The sequence below is a fragment of the Ochotona princeps genome, chromosome 3 (assembly GCF_030435755.1).
Source record: "Ochotona princeps isolate mOchPri1 chromosome 3, mOchPri1.hap1, whole genome shotgun sequence".
NCBI lineage: Eukaryota > Metazoa > Chordata > Mammalia > Lagomorpha > Ochotonidae > Ochotona > Ochotona princeps.
The window spans coordinates 105,260,027-105,281,154 of NC_080834.1; the positions used below are offsets into that span (position 1 = coordinate 105,260,027).

At 37.8% G+C, this 21,128-nt stretch overlaps 1 long non-coding RNA gene across 1 annotated transcript in view; it reads right to left on the reverse strand.

Annotated features, from left to right (window-relative positions):
- LOC105942150 (uncharacterized) overlaps window positions 1-21,128 on the reverse strand; it is a 665,512-nt gene that overhangs the window by 610,308 nt on the left and 34,076 nt on the right. Inside the window, exon 2 of the long non-coding RNA XR_009245186.1 lies at window positions 9,431-9,500. This is a non-coding gene — a long non-coding RNA (uncharacterized LOC105942150). The remainder of the gene's footprint in view (window positions 1-9,430; window positions 9,501-21,128) is intronic.

Genomic DNA, 21,128 nt, shown 5'->3' on the forward strand with positions numbered 1-21,128 from the left:
GACTTTTCAATAAAATAAATAAAATAAAATAAAATAAAATAAAATAAAATAAAATAAAATAAAAAGTGAAGAGAAATAGCCTGGGCTTGGTACAAAGCAGGTACTCAAATAAATGCTTACTTTATTTCATCTGACTCCAAATTACTAACAATTCACACTTAGTGACAACCTACTAGGTATCAGATACTTTAAATCATTATCTCATTGAATGCTGTTGGAAACAGTGAGACAGAAGTTAAATCATACTACTTCCCCAACCTTGCTATGTCAATTTTCCACCTTTTGTTTTCAAATACCACCCGAAACCATTTTATTTCCCTGCACATTATTTCCCTGCACGTATTGCATAGGGTAACATTTTGTTACCTTACACGAGTAAAATATGTAAATGCACTACGGTCTCCTCTCAGCCTTGTTACCACCTCTTTTAAAGATCTTTTATCTATATTAATCTTGTGTTTTGCATGACGGTTTCCTTATATCAGAGAGAATATATGATATTTGTTCTTTGGTGATTGGTTTATTTCACTGAGCATAATGGTCTCCAGTTGAAACTACTTTGTTGCAAATGGTACAATTTCATTCTTTTTAGTGGGTGAACTATATAATGGAGACTAGCATACAGGAAAAGTGAAAATACATTGCAGTAGGCATCTCTGCTCTCAAAGAAAAGGAGGATAAGAATTAAACTGTTAAATACATCTTTAAAATAGGATACGAGACTTTCTACCATTGAATGTACATAAAATGTCATGATACACTTAAAAAACAGTGTTAGACTTGTGCCTCTTGCTGAACGATTCTACTACCTAATAATATGAGCAGAAGCAGTGTGGGAGGGGAATGGGAAAAGAAGAAGTGGAGGGGGAGGTGGAATCCTTATACCCATAAAACCATACCATGAAAAATATAAATAAATAAAAACAATTCAAAAAAAATTAAAAAGCTCTTATCACCTTTCCTACAACAGTAACAACATCCAAAAAAAAAAATCTTTCTCTCCTCTTAATCGTCTGAAGCCTGGTATCTGTTATTTCTGATCACTCTAACATATGTGCTACGTGTGGAATCCTGGTTCCCAAGATCATCAATACTTATTAACTGTCAAAATCAACCACATTTTCTTGGTCTCGTCTCTACTTGCAAACAAATAGCAACTGAAACACCAAAGAGTTAAAGAACCATGAACACAAAAGTCGGCTTGATGTCAGCAACAACAACACATTCTGATGGTTTCCCTTGCTTTTCTGACCACATGTTTTCAGTCAGTTTCACTGACCTCCAGTCTTCTTCCCCAGACCTTTTTTCCTGCACATAATTCCTTTCTATTACCTCTAAGATTTTACCTTGTATGAAAGTGGTTACAGCTACCTAGCTTATGCATTAGAAATGAGCGGTTTCTAGCCATTTATTTCCTTAATGTTTTTATCCTTTTCTTCAAACCATGGCTAAATGGTTACCCATATTTCAAACTCAATCCAGGGTAAATCCAAAATGCCATTAGATTAGATCTTCTCCTGACTTCCTTATTTTGGTAAATGATGCCTTCATTCATTAAGATACTAGAATCATATAATAATCTTGTATCTCCTATTCTCCACTATACTCATTCTAAAAATCGCTATATGTTTACTTTTTAAAACGTTTCTCCTGTTTCCCTCTATCTAACTCCCCACTTCCCAAACATACTTTGATCCATAACACTTAAAATTTTGCCTTCAGTTCTCTCACTTCAATTGTTCCTGTTAACATCACTAATATCCTCCCTGTTACAAAACCCAGAAGATTCATTACCGGTTTCTTTTCCCTCTCTTCAGTGATAATTAGAAGTGTCACCATCTCTTTGCTCTGTGAAGTCTACTTTCTTGGTTTTCCATTTCCTCCAAATACATATCCCTCCTGTGTGATCTCCAGACTAAGTTACTGATCTAAGTTACACTGAACTGAGTTATAGAACTGGTTCTAGAACTAAGCAAAACTTGGCTGGGTGCTCTTTAAGATTAGAGGCACTGTGCCTGTCTAATTCAACGCAAACACCAAGGGTATATCTTTTGAATTAATAAATGACTAAATTCTCTTTTACATCTTTTCTAGTAACTCTACTATGATTGACTGTCTTATTCCCTCACACATGATCTATTTCATGAGTTTCCTTACAACCTTCATCATGCTTTGCCTGCTCCATTTTTCAAATATGGGTGTTTAGTTAATTTTCCTAATGATGATCTCTGAATCATGTCCTTCTTTTGCTAAACTACTTCCCAAGGACTTGCAAGATTAAACCTGTCTCATGAATAGTAAAAATCCAAAATTTTCTTCATGATATCTCATGGCTTTTCACATTAATGTGCTTTGATACCCCACGTTCTGCTAGAATTTTTCACCCATTAAAATCTACTTTTTTGTATAATATACTTAGCAGTCAGTATTTTAATCTATATAAAACTACACATACCACTTGGATGAGATAGATCGCAACTCCTTGAGAGCATCTCATAATCCACCTTATAATGCATTTTCGGTGAACAGCCACTGATTTAATATTTATATTATAAGCCTTAAAGCTATATATGTTCCTTCTGCTTCCACATTCCCACAAACCATCAGCATCCCTGCACAGCAAGCCACGTGTGTGAGTGTGATGAGGCTAATCCTAGACTCCAGCTCCCCTCATGGCCTTCCCCTGTTACCTAATGACACTGGTGTGATTCTGTCTCTCTAAATGCTATGAATACACTAAATCCCTTTCTCCTCTCCTGAGCAAGAATTATTCTCAGATGATGTCTCCTCTCTCTTACCTACCAACTCTCCTTTGTCAACTTCTAGCTGTATCCCACATCGTTTCCGTACCCAAGCTGTACTGGGCAAATCGAATGCAATCTCTTTATTGCTAAATACAGCAAAGATTCTTTCTTGATCCTTGCTTGACACTGTTGTTGGAACATGGTCTTAGATGGCTCTCTCTCTCTGGAGTCAGAAGAGGTCTGAGCTTTACATTTACTAACTCAATTCTATATTAGACAACCCCACCTGGAAGTTAAATCTAGTAGAGTACTCTATAAATATTTATTGAATAAAGAATGTGAGCCAAACCTGCCATTCTTTCTGACTGGATCAAAACTTCTTGACCTATGCTAACCTATGTTCCCATGTAAATAAATGAAATCTTGTTCCCCTCAGCATCCACCTGCATCTGACATAACAGCCATGCTTTCTCAAGAGTCCTCTGCAGGCTGAGAATGACTGTTCCTTCTCCCATTTCTGTTAGCACCTGACCAAGATGATTCTGAGGAAAGTTACTTTCTGATATCAAAATCATTAAAACAATACTATCATTTGTACTTTCTAAATAAAAAATTATACTGTAATTTTAGAAATGTATACCAACTTAAAAAAAAAACCCTGGAATTACTGATAATGTCCCTGAGGGAGGGATACCCATTCCTTTTACTGTTCATTCTCTCAGCTGATAACCACAATGCTAGGACAATTTTCAAGGCAAGTTACAGCTTTAAAATTGCTCTAAAGTCTTAAAATACAAGTCAATTATTTTAAAATCAGTTTTTACTTGGAATTCCCTCCCCCCCCTTTTTTTACCTGCCTGTCTCTTCTTTGATTCCCACCCTTACTTTAGATTTATAAACTCTCCCTTTTTATTGAACTTTTCCTTTTATCACTGTATTGTTGATGCACTACACTATTCCTTTTTCCCCAGACTGCCATACAAAATACTTTTGATTTTCTATGAGGAGATGTAGGAGACCTTGTTACCAACGCCTTGCTATACCTAGCAGAACAGAACAAAACAGAACAAAAAAAAAAAATCTCCATTGTTTAAAGCACATCATCCTAGGAACTTTGACAGCATAGGACTCTACTTTGTGTGTAGGGAGCCTAGAGCCTACTGTCCAGATCTGGTAGAGGAAAGAAATTCTGAATTACGCATGACTTGTGATCCAGTGTCAATCACAGCAAACCTGGAGAAGGAGGCTCAACTTTCCTTTTGCTAACATCCCCATCTCAGAGTGCCCTGCTGGTTCCCATCTTTGAACTGATAGGATGCTAAATTGCTATACTAGACCAAATACTTTGTACTTCCTTCAGCTTATCAAAGAAATTGAAAATGGCTTTGGTTTTTTTTTTTTTTTCACAGCATACTTCTGTCACTAAGCATGTCTTTTCAGCCTCAATGAGCTAGCATTTGTTTGTTCAGTGAATTTGTCCTTCTGATGAATAAAATATACATTATTAAATCTATTCTTATAACTGTCTCATAAGAGAAAAAATTACAATCTTTCATATGGGCTTTAGAGCACTTTATAAGGAGTCTGTGAACATCAAAAGGCATTTATTTTTAGCCTCCAATTCATTCTTGAAGGACATACTCATTAGAGCTATGACAATGTAGGCAATCTTGAATGGTTGGCAGATTTGACATCCTCTCCTAAAAAGAGCTGCACTGGCTGACAATCAAGTTCAAGGTTCCAAGAACCATGTAACATCAACTCTTTAAACCAAAATGCAGAAGCAAAGACCAGAGTAACTAAAACGGAAACCTGCGTAGAAATACAAATATATGCAGGCCAATGACTCAGAAACTCCTTAAGCCTGGGATTATAAAAGATTTTGCCAAAGATTTCTAAATTTTCACTCAAACTTTATGCATTAAACCAGTTTAGTTGATTCATATACTTTCTCTTCAATTTTTCTTAAAGGAGTACTTACAAGCTGAACTGATAAAAGCTCTGTTACTTTATGGAATGATTTAGTGTCTATTATCACAAGTCTAAATCTCTTGATATTAAACTTGAAGATTTCATTTTAATTTTTCAGAGGTTTTAGTTTGACTTTCACTTTCCAGGCATTGGCACTGTATTATTATCATTTAAGTAAACTTGACAATGCTCATTTACAATAGTTCAGAATTTCGAATAAAGTTTGTATGGTACAATAATTTGTATGGCTCACGCTAAAAAAGGAGACCCAAATTTATTCTTAGCATTGCTTTATTAAGTTATTTCTCTCACTTTTATTTTATTCCTCAATCACCATTCCCTCCTTCCTTAACTTTTTTGATCAAAGTTGTCCTTTGATTACCTGGCTTTGGCTTCATACAAGCATATATGTTCTAAGATTTGTTCACTCCTATGGCAACTTGGACTTAGGGATAGCTACAAACCAAAAAGTGATCAAGTCCCTTGAAATGAATTGCCTGGAGAAACTATCCCCTGCATCCTCCTTGAAGACCCACTGAAGAATATTTCAAAATTAAGTGCCTAAAAATCCAAGAGATTGGCATGTTTGCCCCTAAAGGAAAAGCTGTAGTGAAATAACTCTGATTGCTACATCATCTATATTACCACAAAATCGTGTAATATTTGTTACCAGGAAGACTTTCAGGGCCAGGAAGGTAAGCTAAGCCTGAGTCCAGGATTGGATATGCAAGCTTGGTTTTCACAGATATGGCAAATTGATGTTAATAGGTATGAGCAATTTAAAAATACAGTGAAAATGACAGCTCCAGAAATAGAGCGAAGCAGCTAGGGAAACTGGGTGGAGTATGAAGAAGGGTTACAGAAAGGACTTTTCAGTGTTGCCAAACTAAGAAGGTATTTTTCAAATCTCCATGTTCCATGGGAATGTTAAACAAATAGTTTGATGTGGAATATTCAAAGTAAACCCTCCCTTCCAATTCCTTTCACCAAAGTTGACCTTGCCCAATCATTCTTCTGTAAAAGTGGATCTTATGAAAGAACTGTAATGAAACGATGAAGTATATGATTTTGAATTAATCTGGGACAAGAACCAGAAAAAGGATATGCAAATGCAAGAGACGGTAGACACAGCTGATCTCATTGTCATCCAAAGAACACTTGGATTCTGAGAGATGGGAAGACCCAGGTTTTCATTTTTTGTTTTCTGGGTTTGTTTCTTTATTTGTTTGTTTTGTTTTGTTTTGAGAGTACCAATATCATGTGGTCACAGGCCATGTGTGCAACAGGAGGCTGTTTCTTTAATTACTCTGGTCATGCTATACAATGAGGGTAACAATTGCAACACTGGGAATTGTGAGAATTACAGCCAACATCTCTGCAATCTCAACATACAGGTGATGTCCTTCAGATGATATATTTTTCATTTTCGGATTACCTGCTAAAAACCTTATTTAAGTCTGATTCACAATTGTAATATGATTTCATATGTATTTGATTTTTTTCTGAATATTAGTTTAATTTATATTTTCTCTACTTCTGATGCTTTGGGCATTATTTATATAATCTCTTGTATTATATTACAACCTGCATAGTACTGGCTAAAAGACGTGATGCTACAAAAGAAGACCATTTTCTGTTTATTTTTCCCTGTTCTGAATTTGAGAACATGGTGAGAGCTGCTGCCTTTTTTTCCCCACTTAGATGCTGTTGTCATGCTTATGGTTTCATGGAATTGGCCAATCACTGAAATGATCTTGGAATTGATCAAAACATACCCCATGCTCTCCCTCACTTCATTTCCTCCTCATCAGCAGTTGACTCCCATCTGGAGTAGTGATGTCAGTGTCGGGGAAACTTGACTTTGTTGTCCTGTGAGTCATTTTGTCATCACCACCTGAGTAAATCTTATCACCAACCTCATGTCAAAAAAAATATATCTGTCCAGTCCATGAAAAACAAGAAAAGAACAAGCGTGCACAAGTAATTTCCCCTTTATCATTTCAGGAACATGAGGATTCAGAATGCCAATGATTAGTCCAGAGCTACCATGATAATGTGAAACTGCAGTTAAAATCCACCTGCCCCTTCTCATGTATCCTAGACACCAAAGAACACTTCCTGTTAGTTAAGTAATCTATAGTTTGTCAGCACATCAAGGCATAGTCGTGTTTACTGAAGCATGATTGAAATGATTAAAGAACAAGTTTCCTATAATAGTTTCTGCTGGCCGCACTCAGGCCAGCCAGCTCTCTCACTCTGCTAGGAGTGGACATTCAGGTGCCTCCTCTCTACTTTAGATTCTACCACATCAGTTAAAGCATCCTAACTACAATAGGGTCACTGCAATGGAAAAGTAGCTCCAAGTTACTGATGCAAAATCAGTTTTACAAGGTGGAAAATAAAACTGCAAAAGTCAATCTCAGATGCTTCAGGGTCTCTACAAACATGTCCCATTTTGCTTTCCTCTCAATTTTTAGATACTACACAGATCTGGATATGTAAACTTTCCAGGAGCAATTTTCTGCTTGCTTGTATTTTTTTTTAATTTTAAGTTAGCAAAGACTGCATTTTGTAGTATATTGCTTGTAAATAGAAACGTGAGACCTCTAAGCAAAACAGTTAAGGCAGTTCAGTTCCCCCTTGTCCCACTGGTTAGGTGGGAAACGACTAACACTGAAGTTCCCCGAAATGCAGGTGCTTATAGAATAATATTTATATCCATGTGGAGGAAAGAGAAAACATCAGTGTTTCTACTAACAAGATCTTCAGAACAGCTAATCATTCTAGTTAAACTGAGCAAGCAGGAACCTAAGCTACTTTTTAGGCCTGGCTGCCTATTTCATATTCATAACATGATCATTACAGTGATTCTTTGTGCTGCACCAAAACAAAGTGTCTCTTCTTATCAAAAACACATAAAGATAACATGGAAAAGAAATTTTCACAATTCTTACAAGACTAACTAGACATAAAAATAGTAAGCAAAACACAAAGTTACTGCCAAGGTGCCACTACCTTGGAATTGCATAAAAACAAAGACACTCCTAAATAATAAACTTCTTCCAAAAACCAAAGGAAGGATGAACAACTTTATTAACAATTAAACTTAAACAGTATTAATTACATAAAGGGAAATAATTCAGAAAAATTTTATATAACTGCTGTGATTAATCACATTTCAAAAAATATCTTTCATATGGTAAGTCTCTACAACAATCTGCGATTGTAGACAGTGGCCACCACAACACCATGCTGATACTCTAGAACACTATGCCATTTGCATAACACAACAATTCAACCTGCTTCTGCAGGATGAACCACACTTGGGCCCATCGAGAAGTGCACCAATTAATTTTACTTTTCTCATGACCCCCTCACGTTTTACTAATCAGTTTCGTAGTAGCTGTTGCAAATTATGAGTAGCAACAACCTTGGAACTTCAACACCAGCACAAACCAATACCCTACTGCCACAGTCTTGGCAGCTTGCCATGCATGCTATTTTAAAGTCCAGCATTAGGAGGCAGCAAATGGCTCAAAACCACAGGCAAAGACAAATGTGGTAGGGAGTTGAAAAAGGATCTAAAGCTTCAAAAACATGGAAAACAGACTTCCTCCTACACACAAACTTCCAGGAATTCAGATTTCATGTGAGAAGCAGCAGCAAAAGGGTTTGGTCTTCACAAAGGTATCCGAAATTGCAGGCTCCCATTCCCCTCTGCAGCATCTTTTAAAACTCTGACAATTACAGTAAGGGTTAAACAGCAAAGGATTTGCTCCCCTTAACCTCGTTTTGTTCTTGTCTCCAGGAGAAAGCATCTCTCATGGTTGTGCGTACGGAATCCTCAGTTCACACTTGCTCCAGCAGTGCCAGAACTATCACAAATACTGTGCAAGCCATCACAGAGACACCACAACTGTTTCTGCCCCATGTTGGTCCATTCTAGTAAAGCATTTACATGTTTAAGACATACACAGTAGTTCCTTAAAAACACCAATGCTGTATCTACATTCAGAAAAATACTGTGACATACACTCTCATTCAAAGCCTCAGGTCTTCACGTGACATATGTCTATCATATTTTTAGGAAGCGAAAAATGGACTTCTCACTTTTCCAAAGGGGAAAATTATTTCTAAACAAACTTTGCTATTTTAATCAGAATTATGGATTAAACTGCAGAAAATAGAATTTGAATTATGTACAAACTGATTTGTAATATACAAATAATACTTGACTCTATGGATATTTGTTTTGCAGAAATAAGCTCACATAATGTATGTGAGACTCTGATGTCTAGCAAAACAGAAACATTCTTAGAAAATATGATTACCATGAGTCAAAGCTAGAAGTGTGCAAGGAAGATTGTGGTGTGTGAAAGAACTTAGAATCTCTATAGATCGTTCCCTCCAATTTTTGTATTGATTCTTAAACTGTTGTGCTAAGAATGTATGTATTACATGCCACACAATACTTAACATAGAAGATAGAGGGTAAAGCAGTAATGCCTAACACATTCATTATCCCAATAATAATAATATTATAACCAGTTACACCAAGCCAAAAGCAGTTCACATCAAAGAATGCAAGCGCTGCACAAAAAACTGATTTCCTCAGAGACATGCGTGATGATTCCAAACTCTTTAAATAGCCACATTTCAGCTTTATTACAATTAATTATTAACAGTAATTGAAGAAAATATCACACTTTACTTACCATTTTTAAGATGTTTATGCCATCCTCCTGAATTCACAAGAATGAAGGAGAAACACTGCCATGAGAAAATCTATCAGGCAAAAAGAGGGGAAATAGTAGGCATTAGTTGTCTGAAAATTAGCATCTTCTGCTTTTCTTGAGGTACTTCCCACGAGATCCCACAGCGGAAAAGAAAAAGTTGGAGAAAAACATCACACACATCACACGCCGACTTTCTCCACAAACACATGCCTCTTCAAACTTTAAAGGTTCAAATTGTTGAGCAGCCTGATGGAGCAAACATCCGACTTCAGCATTACTGGTTACGTACACATTCTCAGCAAGATGAATGTATCTCCAAAATTATGGTTACTTTAATGTATTATCCAGATTTTCCCCTTTTTCTCTCTCCCCTTCTCCCCTTTCCATTCACATTTTTCTTCCTACGAAATGCACACAGGTCTGTTCTTCCTTGTACCCCGAGTCAGGCCTGGCTTTGAAATGCATTTCAATCTCTCTCAACACAGACTGCTTTCATTGCGTTTAGAGTCCCACTAAGGCCCAGCTTTAAAAGCTACTGATTCTTTTTTTCTTTAGCCTTCCTCACAAAAGAAGGGTATTTTGTAAATTACCAGCTCGTTCAGATCAACAAAAGGTACTTTCATAGAAAGCCCCATTTGATTTTGCTCAAATTTGATTACAAGGATGGAGAAAAGGAAAGGAAGTCAAAAAGAAAAACCCCAGATGGCTTTTTCATTCATCTCAGTGAATGAGCTTTATCTGTGCCTTTTGAAACTGTAGCAGTGGAAAAGCATTTCTGTTGGCTTAAAAAACTTGACAAAAATTATTGGTTTGCCATTTCTCATGTAACAGCCATTGGGAACTGGATGAAAAGACTTTTTCATGGGATCGCCTGCTTGGATCAAAATAATGGAGATTAGGTATTTCATTATAAATTACAGTGGGAGATAGAGCAGGCTGTCATATTAATAGCAACCTGCTCATGGCCTTCAATGGTAGCTATTCTCCTAGACAAAGGACCAAGGGGGTTGTCTATTGAACTTGTACTTTAGGCCTGATCAATTTTCTATCATCAAGGCAAAAGGTGAGATGACTAACAAAGGAATTCACACATGAGTGACCTCATAAGCCTACAGATAAAACAGCTTAAAGAAGCAAAATACATCCTGAAATTATGGATGATAAACTGTATAAAAGAGCTGAAGACAGAGTACGAGAATGAGAAAGGAAAGAGCAAGGGTGTATAATTCTCCTCGCTCTCTTCTTGGCCAAATGGACACATTAAAAGCTACTTGTTTTCAGCTGCAGATAATTGCAATGTTTGGTTTGCACTGGTCTGCTATAAATCCTTCAGCCTACTTTTTTTTTCCCCTCAGTGCAGTTCCAGTTATTTTATTTGCTGTTAACAATGGCAGCGGGCTCTAAGACAAAGCTTCTACCAAGATTCACAATTAAAAACAAAAAAGAATCAGAAGCAGTGCAGGCTTGTGGAGATTACACAGTCGAGGGTGTGTTTGCTACTTTTTCCAAGTTACCAGCTCCCTGCTTGAACTGCACACTCCTCAGGATCTAAAGCAATTCAAAGTCCAAGCAGTACCTGCAGCTAAGACGCAGGACACCAATGAAGCCCAAGGAAGCATATAATTCAATGAAGCTTCTTTCAGCAAACACTGGCGCGAGAATATTAAACCCAGAGAAGTACTGGAGGATAGGTGACAGATTCCCATCCAATCACAACAAATAGTTTAGATCCCTAAGTAAATTTGTCTAAATCATTGTATAAATTGTTAAAACAATCTTTTCTGTAATATCTCCAAGGAAGTCTGCAACTTTTCCAAATAAAGAAAGGGCAGTGGGGGGAGGTGCACAAAACATTTCAGCCCACTAATTTTAGCCTTCCTTGAATTCAAGGTAGTAGCAGAATTGTCATCTCCAGGTAAAAACCCAGGTTAGCAAATGTTACTGTTACCTGAAAATGCAGACATTTTATGTACATTACACACAGATAATGCAAAGCAAAAACCACATGTGAGCAGCATACTATTTTTCAAGTCAAAGAATAGTATACAATTATTAATGTAAAAGGATTTCCAACTGACTAAAAGCTCGAAAAAAATGCTGTATTCCTTATGACAGCTGCTGTCAAAATAAGGCTACATTTTGAAAGGCACACTTGACAGATGTAATGACCCCCAAATCATGGACACAAGCAAACATAGCACATGTGCACACATTAGCAATTTCTAACAGTGATGATTTTAGATACATGGATAAAACAAGAAGACATATGTGAAGGTACTTCAAAAAGTGTGTGGAAAATGGATCCTAAGATAAGCTTAACTTAATCTTTAAGATTTATTTATTTTTATTGCAAGGCAGATATACAGAGAGGAGGAGAGACAGAGAAGAAGATCTTCCTTCCTATGGTTCACTCCCCAAGTGACCGCAACGGCTGGAGCTGAGCCAATCCGAAGAGCCAGGAGCTCTTCTGGGTCTCCCATGCGGGTGCAGGGTCCCAAGGCTTTGGACTGTCCTCGACTGCTTTCCCAGGCCACAAGCAGGGAGTTGGATGGGAAGCCGGGCTGCTGGGGTCAGAACCAGTGCCCATATGGGATCCCGGGGGGAGGGGGGGCAAGGTGAAGACTTTAACCACTATGCTATCACGCCGGTCTCTAACTTAATCTTTTTTTTTTTTTTTTTTTTTTTTAAAGATTTTATTATTATTGGAAAGCCGGATATACACAGAGGAGGAGAGACAGAGAGGAAGATCTTCCATCCGATGATTCACTCCCCAAGTGAGCCGCAACGGGCCGATGCGCGCCGATCCGATGCCGGGAACCAGGAACCTCTTCCGGGTCTCCCACGCGGGTGCAGTGTCCCAAAGCTTTGGGCCGTCCTCAACTGCTTTCCCAGGCCACAAGCAGGGAGCTGGATGGGAAGTGGAGCTGCCGGGATTAGAACCAGCGCCCATATGGGATCCCGGGGCTTTCAAGGCGAGGACTTTAGCCGCTAGGCCACTCCGCCGGGCCCTAACTTAATCTTAAGAATTGTAAAACAAAATATCTGAGAGCAATATGATTTTTCATAACATTAAGTTTCTAAGAACTTTTTGAAGACTCCTCCCAGAGCAAACCAATTCCACAGTTTTAAAAAGTTACACTTTCTTTATCATTTTTAGGGAAGGTTTGATCCTTGGATTACTTTAATCATTCAAAAATATCTCTAGTTTACAGCTGTTAAAGAGTGGCTAAGTAAAAATGGTGGGGTTCAGTAAACAGGCAGGCTCCTCCCACCATCAGTGCTAACATGGATCACGAATAAGTTCCTGTAAGGCAACTGAAAAAGAAATTAGAGTTTGCAAATCTTTATAGCCTTTACTTCACTCTTCTATTTCTAGGAATCTTCCCAGTAGAAACTATCAGATTGTCTCCCCACCAAAATATTGAAACCACAGTGAGTCAGATAATAACAGTGGTTAAGATTAGAAATTTCAGGACCAGACTAGTTGAGTTCCAGTTACGACTTAATTAGCTTCCTACTACAAGCCAGTAGTTTTCATTGTCAACCTAACTATGCTTCCATTTTCTGACTAGAAGTTGTAAGGATTAAGTGAGTTCACATATGGAAAGTATTAAAGCACTGCCTAGCACATAATGAATACTAAATAAGTACCACATACTATTATAAATGTTATAAGCCGGGCCCGGCGGCGTGGCCTAGCGACTAGAGTCCTCGCCTTGAAAGCCCCGGGATCCCATATGGGTGCCGGTTCTGGTCCTGGCAGCTCCACTTCCCATCCAGCTCCCTGCTTGTGGCCTGGGAAAGCAGTTGAGGACAGCCCAATGCATTGGGACACTGCACCCGCGTGGGAGACCCGGGAGAGGTTCCAGGTTCCCGGCTTCGGATCGGAGCGCATCGGCCCGTTGCGGCTCACTTGGGGAGTGATTCATCGGACGGAAGATCTTCCACTCTGTCTCTCCTCTGTGGATATCTGGCTGTAATAAAATGAATAAATCTTTAAAAAAAAAATAAATAAATAAATGTTATAAGCCTAGAGAAGCGCTAACTGAATTGTGATAAGTACTAGAGTATAATATGCTCTTTAAAATGACACTTGCCAAGAGTTCTTCATGATATGAAAAAGTACTCATAATCAGTAGAAAAAAATTCAGCCATAAATCAATATTTTGTTTGATGTATGTATATTTAAAATATATGTAAAATATGCATAAAATATTACAAATATAATTTCATTTTTTATAATTTTTAATTACATGAACTTTAAAAATTCAAACGTGTATTTTAATGAAAGTTAGCTTATGGAGAAGGAGAAAAACTAAACAGCATATAACATTATCAAATATTCATAGCAGTAGGCCAGAATCTTGATAAATCTCAGCTTAATGCTCAGCTCTAATTCCAGGAACAGAGAATTAAGATTAAAATGCAAAATTTAAACAAGTAAAATTCAAACATAACAGTTCCACAAAACCTTAGCAAACTGTCATATAATAAATGAATTACTAATGGTGTCTGACAACAGTATTTAATAAAATGACTTGAGGATATACTTGGAAAGATACGTGTAACAAACAGGTTGAAAAAGATTTTTTTAAAAAGACTAAGTTAGATTTCTTGAAAGACAATAATGAAAACCTACACAAGTTGTGTGGCAACACAGCTGTAATAATATCAGGGTCAATGGACAATGGCAACAAATGTAAAGTTTCAGTAAATAGCATCCAAGCTAGGACTCATCAACTGCATGGGCATTGAATGATGCAGATTAGCCTGCAAAGGACGATGTAGGAAATGAAAGTAGAAAGTACAAAATGGGAATATATTGTTGCTTAATGGATATAGGGCCTCAGTTTTGCCAAATGAAAGTTACAGGAATGTATGGCAGTGGCATGACTGTGTCAATATGCTGAAAGCCACTGAACTGTACCTTTAAAATTATTAAAACGGAACATTTTATTTTATCACCGTTTTAAACATAATATGAAAATCACGTTTCTTGAACTCTTCAATTCTTTTATCTTACAATCAACTGCATTAACCTGGAAGGGAATCAGTTCAAAGAGAGAAAGGGAAACGGGAAAAAAAGAAAAAGGTTGGGGATGGAAAAAAAATGGGAAAGGAAAATGGCTTCTACATATAAAGAACTGTGCAACTTGTAAACTTTACCCAGTTGCCAGAGAGAGTGTATCAGGGCAAAATGCCATCAGGAGTCCTGCTGACCAAGTTGTATGCCTTTGGATTGGACTGTAATAGCTGGGAGAAAAGGATACCATTTTGCTATCTCACCAGAGAGGGTTTTTTAAATTTGTAGAATGACACTGGATGTGTCAACACACACATGCCCCTTACTAATGCATATGAATATCATTTTATATGATACACTTGGGATAGCGAGAAAGCACAAACTTCTCTGAGACAAGCTAACTTGATTCAAGGTCTAAAATATTCATTCTTCAGACTCTCATTCTTAAACCGTGACTCTCAGTGGATGGTGTTTGTATTTCCAACTCTCACCTTTTACCCAAACTAATCTCAGATAAGCTACAGAACATTCCTATTAGTCTATGATACTGAATCCTAAAACCAATATATCAAAAAGGAAAAAAAAAACTATTCACTGTCTCACTAAAACAAAAACTGGTTCCTACACATAACTTTCCAGCTCCTATTCATGTGTTAGACAAAGTGCTCAAAACCCCATATTAACAGTATGTTTGAATTCCTCCTTTTCTTTGTGCCGCATAGCCTATCAATGTAAGTGCGTTTTTCTCTTGACACATGAAATCCAGACCACATGCAATCCTCATCACTCTGAAAATAGATCTTCCAGAATCCATGAAAGTTGTGGCATGATCATTATCCGAAATTCTTATCCTTGTGGTCTCCTTTGAAAAAAGCTATCTTTCTATCCCTTAATGTATTCATTATGTGTTCAGGCCCCAGCTCATCATTCTGGAAACTCTCTAACTACAGCTTTTTGGACTCCACTAATCTCCCTAATTTCTAATCTCTTGAACTCTATGCCTTTGGCTTCATCAATTTTAATAATAAACTCTCCCAGGGCCTTCACAGTGGTGTAACAGGATAATCCTCCACCTGCCAGCATCCCATATGAGCACTGATTTATTTCCGGATACTCCACTTCTGATCCAGCTCCTTTCTAATGGTCTGGGAAGGTGGCAGAGTGTAGCTCAAGTCCTTGGGTCATTGTACCCAAATGGGAAACAAAAAAGAAATTTCTGGCTCCTGGCTTCAAATCAGCTCAGCTCTGGACATCGTGGCCATTTGGGGAGTGAATCAGTGAATGGAAGATCTTTCCCAGTCTCTCTCTTTCTCACTGCAAACCTGCCTTTCAAATAAAAATAAACAAATAAATGTTAAAAAATAAAATAAGGATCTCTTCCTCATCCATACAAGACTCTAGCTTTGATCTTTTTTTCTCTATCAATGCTACGGACACCTGTGTGTTAATGACCCCCACACTGACTTTCCAGCACCAGTCCTAGAAACAGCTGAGGTTCAGGTTCTGCATGCTAAAATTATCCTGTTGTGTTTGGTGTTGTGGCACAGTGGATTAAGCTGCCCACAGCACAGTGCCAGCTGGAGTCCTGGTTGTTCTGTTTGCAATCCTGTTAATGCACCTGAGAAGGCAGCACATGTGAGAGACCAGAATGGAGTTCCTGAATCCTGGCTACGGCCTAACCCAGCCCAGTCCATTGCACCATTTGGGGAGTGAACCAGCAAATGGAAGATCTTCCTCATCTCTTCTGCCCTCCCCCCATCTCTATTGCTCTGCTTTTCAAAAAAATAAATATTTTTAAAAATAAGAAGGAATATTCCACCACATTGCATCAGGACACAATGTTGGGAAGAGGGAAAGAGAGAGAGAGAGAAAGTCAAGGAAAGGGGAAAGAAGCAAAGACAAAGTCTAAGCATGCATTCCTGCATCTCCATCTTGATTACAAAAAAAAAACACTGAATTTCTCAGACAACAAATTTCAGGCCCCTCCTTCTTCTTGTTCTTTCTCACCCTAATAATCTAATAAGTCATCAAGATTTTTGAATTACTAGATGTTTCTAAAGTTTTTGCCCTTCTTTTCAATCAACCTCCTATTGCTCCAATTTGAATTCAAAGCAGCTCTGACTTGAGCAAGTAAATGACCTAAAACCCTCAAAATTCCTTCTCTACCTGGTCAACACAATAATGTTTCTCAAGGAGAAATCAAGCCATGCCACTGCTCTGATTAACACCTTTCAATGGCTCCCCATGATACAGAACCTGACTACTCAAAATGCATCCTGGAAGCTTGTCAGAAACACAGAAACCAGGACCCTACTCTAAGCCTTCTGAATTAGAACTTTTTTTTTAACAATATCCCCAGGGAATTCATAGATACTTAAAGTTTGAGAAATGCTGGTCTGAAAAATAAAGCATAATTGTAATCTCACCCACGAGCCCTACACAACCTTCTCAGTATTAAGTTGCAACAGCAGCCCCTTCCCTCCCACACTACCTCTCCTGCTTCAGTACTTTATACAGCCATTCTTCACCCAGAACCCTTGGCTACTTCATATGGCATCAGGGCTTACAATCTTACAGTGTGTCAAGACCCAACTTTTATTTCAAGATAACAAAAAGTAGAAAGTGCTAGAATGCAATAAACATAAATTATTTTTCGTAAAAATCTTTTTCAATTACATTTGTGTCAACACATAATAGTTATGACCTTAAATGCATTTCACGTTCTGGCTGACAACTCAATGCTTTCTGTGTTTTTTCTTTTCCTTGTCTACTATTCATGCATTCTCTAAATGTGGATGTCACATTAAGAGGGCCTCAAAGTTTTGCCATGGAATATATACCTCTACTATAAGCCAACATAAATTTTCAAAAGAAAAATTTTCACATGTTTGGTTTCCCCATCACATATAAGTTCATTCATGGAGAGGACTATACCTTCTTCTCCTTTTAAAATATAACTCAGCACAATTAATGCCTGAGTAATGAGCAAGTGAAAACATTAATGGAATATACCAAACAATATTAAGAAAAAGAATATAATTCCTGGTGTTGAAAAAAGAAAAACAGAGGACAGGACCAAACCTTCAGCAGGGAAGGCTATGGCTTCAAAGTTAAACTTCAATCTTGAATTTCTATTCTGTATACTTTTTTAAAAAAAATTATATATTTGAATGGAGAGAAAATCACATCTGTCATCCACTGATTCACTTTCCAAGTGGAGGCAACAGAGCTCAGATGGTCTGAGGCCAGGAGCCAGGAGCTTCTTCTGGATCTATTATGTAGATTCAGGAGCCCACACACTTGAGCCATCTTCTGCTGCTTTCCCAGACACTTCAGCAGGCAGTTGACCCAGAAGTGGAGCATTAAAGACTCAAATTTGTGCTCATATGAGATGCTAGCGCTGCAGGTTTTTGCTTCACTTGCTATGCCACAGAATTACCCTCCCTATTCTTTTCTGTGACTATGCCATCTTGGACTACTTACCTAACTTAATGGAGCACTAACTTCTCTGAAAAATGAGGCTATTATATTTTTCTGTATGGCGAGTTAGGAAAGATAACATTGTGTACAGCTTCTTTCTACTGCAGATCCTTGGAAGCAACACATGATGACTTGGTTATATATGGATGTCCCCACCTACATGAGAGACCCAGACTGAGTTCCCAGCTCCTGTCTTTGGCATGGTCCAGAACTAGCCATTGCTATCATCTGGGTAGTGAACTAACAGATGAGAATAATTACTCTCAGATGCTCTCTTGCTTACTCTTTATACATCTCTCCCCCTCTCAAATACATTAACGAATAAATATTGACTTAGATGATATTAAAGCATAAAACTTTGCTATTAGCAGTCCATTAATAACAAGTATGAGTGATTTGAACACAAGATATTACTTGCATTATATACTTTAAAGGAGTCTTGCCAAGGAAATAATGTAAATAAAACTGAAATACAGGTGTAGTGTACTAGAGAATAAAACATCACTAATTATAGAAGCATTTGATAACAAACAATGCTACTTAAAATCACCTATAAAGTAATATAGTAAGTCCTGCAGGACTTTTATCTGGCAGTGTTTCTTAATCCAGTTTAAAATGCTCTATGAACTTCAAAGTAATAAAACTAATTTCCTTGAACTCAACATATTTAAGTCAATTATGCAATCAGTTCATATTAACAAAGTTTAACTTTCCTAATCAAAATTCAAAATTTTCATTTATGTATGATTATTAATGGCACAAATCAAGGAAGAGTTATTTAATCAATGAAAGAACTTTGTTATTAGAGCAAAACCAAATCGATTTGGAAGCACAGCTAATGAAATTACAGCTGCATATACTAATCCTATTTGCATGGGTCTGTGTACAAATTATTTGCTAACAAAAACAATAATAACTAATGGCTTGAGTCACGGCATTTCCAGTATTGTTACTTTAAAACATCAACCTAATTCTTAATCCTTCTTTTCCCATCAGATCCTACACGCAATACACTAATAACCTGTTGATTTTTATCTTTTAAATACAGGGATAATCAATCTCTCTCTCTTATATGCCATGGAGGTCCTAACCCACACATTATTACATTGAAATGAACTAGTGTAATGCCAGCCAACTGATCTTTCTCAGTCTGACAATGTTACCTCCTTCCTCAAATATCCCTTGCAAGAGTGGCATCAACAAGATAGTGAAGTAATACAGTGCTGATGCTCCTACTCCGACAAACTCACTGATTTCAGCAACAATTCCCATTTGGAGAGGACAAAAATTAATGAAAAGAACCTTTCATTCTGGAAAAAAATGCAAAGCAACCCAGTAAGTAAGGGAGACTTTAGTCGCCCTCTTACCAGGAACCCTACATGTTTTCTTCTATCCTCCACTGTTAGAGCAGGGCATGCCCTTAAATGCAAAGTGTATTTCTTGCAAACAACATGTAATTGAGTCTTTTTATCCTTTTGACCACTGTATAGATTAGAGCAGGATGTTTTATTTCATTTATATTCCTAATAATTACTATAAGCAAAGGCATTACCCTTGCCATGTCGTTGTCTTCTGCTAGTATTCTAAGTGTTTCCCCTTCACTGTTTTTTCTTCTCTCACTACTTTTTTTCATGTTTTATTTAGGAGTTACTTTGATCCATGTGTCTTGTACACCAAGTTTCCTGGGAGTTAACCAAATAAATATCATCTGTTTCTTCAGTCTTGAAGGTCAGATACACCCAGCACCGGGTAGCTGTCTAGTGGAAAGCAGAGATGCCAGGCAGCGCTGGCAGACATCTTATCTCCTAACTGGATTAGCATTTAACAGATAGATAAAAGCTATAGTTGTGTGATTCCCTCTCGGCATACAGAGAGGTCATACATACCACCAAATTCTCTAGTCCTGCTGTTAGGTGGATACCTATACAAGGCTAGTCCATAAAGCTTGAAAAATTAGTCCAAAAAAAAAGATTCAATCAATATATTCCAAACAAAAGAACCAAGTAAATCTAAAAAACCTAGCCCTAGTGAAACAGATCTATATGATGTGCATAACAGAACTCAGTATGACTCAAAGACATTCACCGATATTAAGAACTATGTATAAACAATGTGAGAATTTTAGCAGAGATAATATAAAAGGATATGAAACAGAAATTATACAGCTAAAGAATATAATTACCAAATGAAAATTTTGGTAACGAGGTTTTAATTGCAGACCAGGTTGAGAAGAAGAAAGAGACAAAAATTGAACACAAAATACTAAAAAACAATTTAGTTAGACAAATGGAAAAACAAGAATAAAAAAGAACACAAATCACTGAAGGCTTATGTATCTATAAAATTCACATTTTTAATTCCTAGCTTGCAATTTGCTGATCTTAGGAGTTGGTCCTCTGGAAGTCATGATGGAGTTCTTATGAACAGGACTTGTGTCCTCATGAACAGGTCCCCAGAGAGCTCCTTGTGCCCCTTCTGCCATCGGAGGCTGTGATAAGGAAAAGACCATTCACAGACTAAGAATCTGGTCCCAGAAAGACACCAAACCTTCTCGTACCTTCATTTTCTACTTCTTTGCTCAGTCAATACAATATATATTTTTCTTACAGCAGTCCAAAGATTAAGACAATGAGTGAATAAAACATAAAGGAACTACATTATGTAAATTCTTGAAGGAGAGAAGAGAAAGGTCCTAAACCTTTTGTCCCAACTTGAGGACATTATGTGTGGGGAGCGGCCAACCCCACGCATATGAGGAACCTCTAGATGACAGCTGGCTCAAGGCCAGGAGGCAGCAGGAAGACAGAAGGTCCCAGGTGAAGCAAGTTTGCCTCATCTCCAGGGCCTGGCCTGGAGGTCAGGTGAGGCAGATCTGCCTCCTCTCCAGGGCCTGGCCTGGAGGTTGCAGGTGAAGCGAATTTGCCTCCTCTCCAGGGCCTATCTTGGAGGGACATGGACAGGTTCACCATGGCATCCCCAGAAGAGCCAAAGCCTCTATTGCCACGGGAAGTGTTGCGGCTTCACCAATTGTTGTGGCAGCTGGGAAGGACCAGCAATTGAGCAATGCGTTCTCCCATGATAATGACTGTTATTCCTTTAGGGGAAGACACCATTACCTTAACAATGCCCGTATTGTCTGAATCAATTACTCCTGGGTGCACTATTAGGCCTCGC